The sequence below is a fragment of the Crocuta crocuta genome, unplaced genomic scaffold (assembly GCF_008692635.1).
Source record: "Crocuta crocuta isolate KB4526 unplaced genomic scaffold, BGI_CrCroc_1.0 scaffold290, whole genome shotgun sequence".
NCBI classification, from domain to species: Eukaryota; Metazoa; Chordata; class Mammalia; order Carnivora; family Hyaenidae; genus Crocuta; species Crocuta crocuta.
The window spans coordinates 8,031,975-8,037,223 of NW_027527429.1; positions in this window are offsets into that span (position 1 = coordinate 8,031,975).

Consider the following 5,249-nt stretch of genomic DNA (forward strand, 5'->3'; position numbering starts at 1 on the left):
TCACGGGGGTGATGGGGGGGGGGCGGGCTGGGGATGAGGACCTGCAGAGATTCGGGTGTGGGGAGACATCTGAAAGGCCAGAGGTTGTCCAGGGTCAGCCTTTGACTGGACAAAGTGGGGCTGACTTGGGCCCCAGAGAACCTGAATGCCGGGTGTGGGGCGTCCTGGACGCCTTACAGAGGCCAGGAGGGGGAGGCATCTATAGAGGAAAGTGGGGGCAGAGTTGGAGAGAGCTGAGGCATTCGCTTTTCCCAGCCAAGCAGGTGGCAGTTAAGGAAGCACCAGTTGGTTTGTGAGCTTCACGAGGGGGGGCGAGGGTGGCCACGGCCTCTGTGTGGGGTCTGAGGGAGCCAGGGAAGGACAGCAAGGAGCTGGCGTTCAGTGCCAGGCGAGGGTGTTACTGTGCACCCAGGATACCCAGGCCCATGGCTGAGGCCAGGATTATTTTAGGGCTCTTCTGGGTGTGAGAGACAGAAGCCCAACTCACACTAGCTCAAGCAAAAAGAATGTATTTGCTCCTATGATGGGAAACCCTCTCTCTTGCTCTCTCTTGTTGTCTCCTCACAACCCACACCCCCGGCCCATCTCCTGGCTCTTCTACATCCGCAGGCTCCTTCCACGAGGAAGAGAGAGGCAGGTATGCAGATGGCCTCAGGATTTGTCGCTCTATCTTGATCCCAGAGGAAAGAGGTGTTTTGGTTTTCTTGTCTCCGTCTCAACCTCCATATATAGAATTCCAGGGAAAGCGTCTCATGTTTTGCCTTGGTCACATGCCCACACTTGGGTCAATGGCTGTGGTCGGTGGGCCAGGGCCTTGGGATTAGCAGCCCCACCGGCAACAACCTGGAGGGGCGGGTCCCTCAAAGGAAGCTGCTCTTATCAAGGAAGCAGGGACACAGGTGTCTTCTCACTGGTGCCAGATCCCCTCGGACTCTCAAATCACCCTCCAAAACAAACCTGTAAGACANGAAATGTCCCCCCACGCTTTCCTGACACATCCTTCTCTCCTGGGAGAGAGGAGGCCCCAGGCTGGCCAGTGGAGGGTGGACGCGGCTCCTCCTCGGAGGACTGGCCACTCTCTGGTACTTTTCCCTCGCCTGGGCCCCCACTGGCTGGGCTGGGGGTCAGCCACGACCACCTACGGCTTTGGGGGTGTAGGAGCCAGTCAGGTGAGGCTGGAGATGGGCTGGGCCGGAACAGAAGGTGCGTTCCCCAAGTGCGGCGCTGGCCCCGGGCCAGCTCCTGTCGGCGGCTGTGCTGGGCACGTGCACGGACACACATTCTCTCTCACGGACACAGACACGGCGAGAGGCGAGTGCACACTCGGAGCCAAGCAATGCGGGCGGACAAACGACACCAACCCAGGCAACACACACAGGCACCAGGAACGTACGTCCGCTTGCGGGCGTCCATTCCGAGACACGCACCACACACGTACACAGCTGGACAGACTCACAGACGCATTCACACGGAAGCACGCACATTCAGAGAGACACACGCATAACACTCTCATTCGTACCCACCGGAGATATGTGTGTGCCTAGTGAAAAAGACACGTAGACACCCCCCTACACAGGGATACACATTTCTGGAGAGACATGCGCGCTCACACACACACACACACCTGGACAGACACACATGTACGGACACTCAGCACACACGGAGACACAACTAGAAGAGACACATACGTTCACATACATACACTCACATGCCCGAGGTTTTCCCCAGGGGCCTCCCCTAACCACCTCATCTGCTACCGGTGAAACCCCAGCTGGCAGGCCCACAGGCACCACCTTAGGATGAGGCAGGTCCCTACTGTATCCATGAATGGTCTCTTTCGATCTGCCCCCAAGTCCTCAAGTCTGTGCCCATCCCTGCCTCCAGGAGCTTCTGGGCACTGCCCACAGTCCCTTTGTACCACCCATATCTACCCCCAGCCCGTCTTCCAGCCACCCTGGCCTTCTCCCGTTTACCAAGATCCCAGCTTTCTTCTGCTCAAATGCACTCCCCACTTCTGAATCGAGTGAATTCCTGTTCATCTTTCAAAACCCGGCTCAAATGTCCCCTCCCTTGGGGTGGATGCTTGTGCCCTTGGCTGGCATCACGTCCGTCTGTCCCTCCTCCATCGATCCAACCAAACTGGCTTTGGGGAGCGCATGGGAGGAAAGGGGGGCCACGTACGCCTCTCGGTTGAATAGCCGAGGGAATGAACTGCCTCATTGGCCACCTGGAGGGCAGCCTGGCAGGGAGAAGCACCATCTTGCCTTGGTCATGTTCAGGGGACGACTGGGTGCGCCTACACCGGGAAGGCCAGGCGACTCAGACAGTTTTGCAGAGCCCAGCCCCACCCCGAGCACACACGTTCAAATTCACACTGACGCGCATTCACGCGCGGGTGGGCATCGTGCCCCCTCGTCCTGGGCAGCTGGGCTGCCCCTCCCCCCAGGCCACCGATGACTCACATCCCCACCCGCCACGGTCTGCTGGGGCACACACAGCCTCCTTTCAGCCCCTCGGCCTCAAACACTAGCTTAGTCTTCCCTCCCCGGCACCTCCCCTTCCCCAGAGCCGGCCTGCCCTCCCAGCCTGGCAGCTTAGCCGCACGGGGAGGCCACGCCGAGGCCTCCTTCCTCTCCAGAGCACAGGGCTCCCTGTCTCTCGTCACCCGGCTCCTGTCCAAGCCAGCCTTGAATGGCTGCCTTTTCATGGCTCAGAGCCTGGCCAGGTGCATTCTGGGCGCCCTGCTCCTGCCAGTGTCGGCCAGGAAGCTGTTGGCCCTGGTGCTGCTGCCACTGAGGCGCGAGAGCTAGAGGGGCCGCTGGGACTCAGCTTTGGAAATCCCTCCCTCCCAGGCTCTGGGCAGAGGCCTCCTCACACCTACAGAGGCTCTTCACACACACCTTCCTGTCTGTGTCCTCACCAGGCCTAACGAATCTGGCCAGGAACAGATTATTATTATTATTCCCATTTTACTGAGGGCACAACTGAGGCCCAAAGAAAGGTCAGCCTGCTGGTGAGTGGCTGAGCTGGAACCCAGTCTTGGTGGAGAGGGGGGTAATGACAAAATGCACCCCACGGGATTGCACTACACGTGATAGGGGGCCGAGCCAGGCACCCTGAAGGGTTCCTCAAATCACTACCACATTATGAGAGTCACAAAAGCAGCTCTGGGTTGTACTTCCGGCACCCCTCCCTTCTTTTGGGGACAGACGTCCCCCTCCAGTTTGGAGCTGGGCTCTCAACCAGGGCGGACCAGTCACAGTCCCCTCTGTCTTCTTTTGCCCCAAGAGTGTGCTCAGGCCACGGGACAGGCCTGTGACCTGCACGGGCCCAGTGAGGGCTTCGCCCTTGGGAGTTTGAAAGTGAACTGGTGGAGGGGCACCCCTTTCCTCTCTGCTCATGGGGGTTTTGAGGGTGTGACTCAACATATTGGGGAGGAAGCGTGTCACATGCACCCTGTGCCCCCTTCACGCTGCAGTGGAGAGAACAAAACAACACCCAGAGACCTTGTGGTCAGCAAAGCCCCTCCCCCAGAGACATCCATGCCCTCATCCCCAGAACCCGTGCCCATGTTAGGTTACAGGCAAAAAGGATGCAAAGGTAACTAAGGTTACGACCCTACAGGGTGGATAGCCTGCGTTATCCAGGTGGGCCCAATCTAATTGCAAGAGCCCGTGGAAGCAGAGAACCTTCCCTGGCTGAAAGCCGAAGAAATGCAGCTTATACGAAAATCAGGGAGATTCTGGGCGAGAGGGATTTGGTGTGTCTTTATGGGTTCTGAAATATAGGGAGCCACTTGCGGCCCAGAGACCAGAGAGGCATAGGACCTCAGTCCTGCAGCCACGAGGAACTGCGTTCTGCCCACAGTCTGAATGAGCTTGGAAGCGGATTGCCCCAGAGCCTCCGAATAGGAGCCCAGATGGCCGACACCTTGATTTTGACCTTGTAAGATTCTGAGCAGAGAAATGAGCTGATCTACAGAGTGTGAGAGAATAAATTTGAGTTGTTTTAAGCCATTAAGTTTGTGGTAATTTGTTCCAGCAGCGTGAGGATGATAATATGCACCCTAAGAACTAGTGCAACACTGCCTCCTGATTTCGTTACAGGTGCCAATCATTTTTGATTAAATTTTTAATGTTTATTTATTTTTGAGAGAGAGAGACAGAGTGTGAGCAGGCCAGCGGCAGAGAGAGAGAGGGAGACACAGAATCCAAAGCAGGCACCAGGCTCCGAGCTGTCAGCACAGAACCTGATGCGGGGCTTGAGCTCACGAACTGCGAGATCATGACCTGAGCTAAACTCAGATGCTTAATGGACGGAGCCACCCAGGCACCCCAGGTGCAATAATTTTTTGTTGCTGTGTTTGGTCACCCCCAACGAAAGACTTTGAACTCCTGCCATTATTGTTATCTCTTTCACTGCTTCCCCCCCACAGCCTACCCTCACAGGCACGTAGGAGACAGAGCACCGAGAACTTGAGACAGACACACAAGCTTGAGGAGAGCAAAGAGTGTGGGAGGGACAGGTACTCTCAGACCTCACGGTCTTTACAGGCTTGAGGCGGTTCTTCCAGAAGGCGCAGGTGACCTGGCTCTGCCCCTTCCTCACCAAGCTGGACGCCTCCCTTCCCTGCAGCAAGGCGGAGGTCAACGGGGAGAAAGCCAGTGCGTGGGAGCCAGGGAGGAAGGCCTTGTCCAAAAACTTCTATGGTGGCCTGGTCCAAGCTTGTAAAGGCTGGCAGGATCAAAAGACATAGGGTTTTTTTTTTTTTAATGTTTTATTTATTTCTAGGAGAGAGAGAGAGACAGCGTGAGCAGGGGAGGGTCAGAGAGAGAGGGAGTCACAGACTGAAACAGGCTTCAGGCTCTGAGCTGGCAGTCAGCACAGAGCCCGACGCGGGGCTTGAACCCACGAACCGCGAGATCATGACCTAAGCGAAAAGTCGGACGCCTAACCGACTAAGCCACCCAGGCGCCCCATGACATAGGGGGTTTTGGTCCAAGATGGCAACATAAGACACTCCTGAACTCACCTTCTCCCATGGACACCCTGACTCTACAGCTACACATGAGCAATTCCCTCCGACGGAAGTTCAGAAACCAGCAGGGTGGTAACTTATACTTCAGGAGAATGACAAAAGATCTACACTGAAAAGGTAGAAAAGTCTGATGTACACTCTCATTGCGTATGTCACCTCCGGCACGGTGACATGCAATTGAGAAGGGACTCACAACTCCAACTTCTCCCCA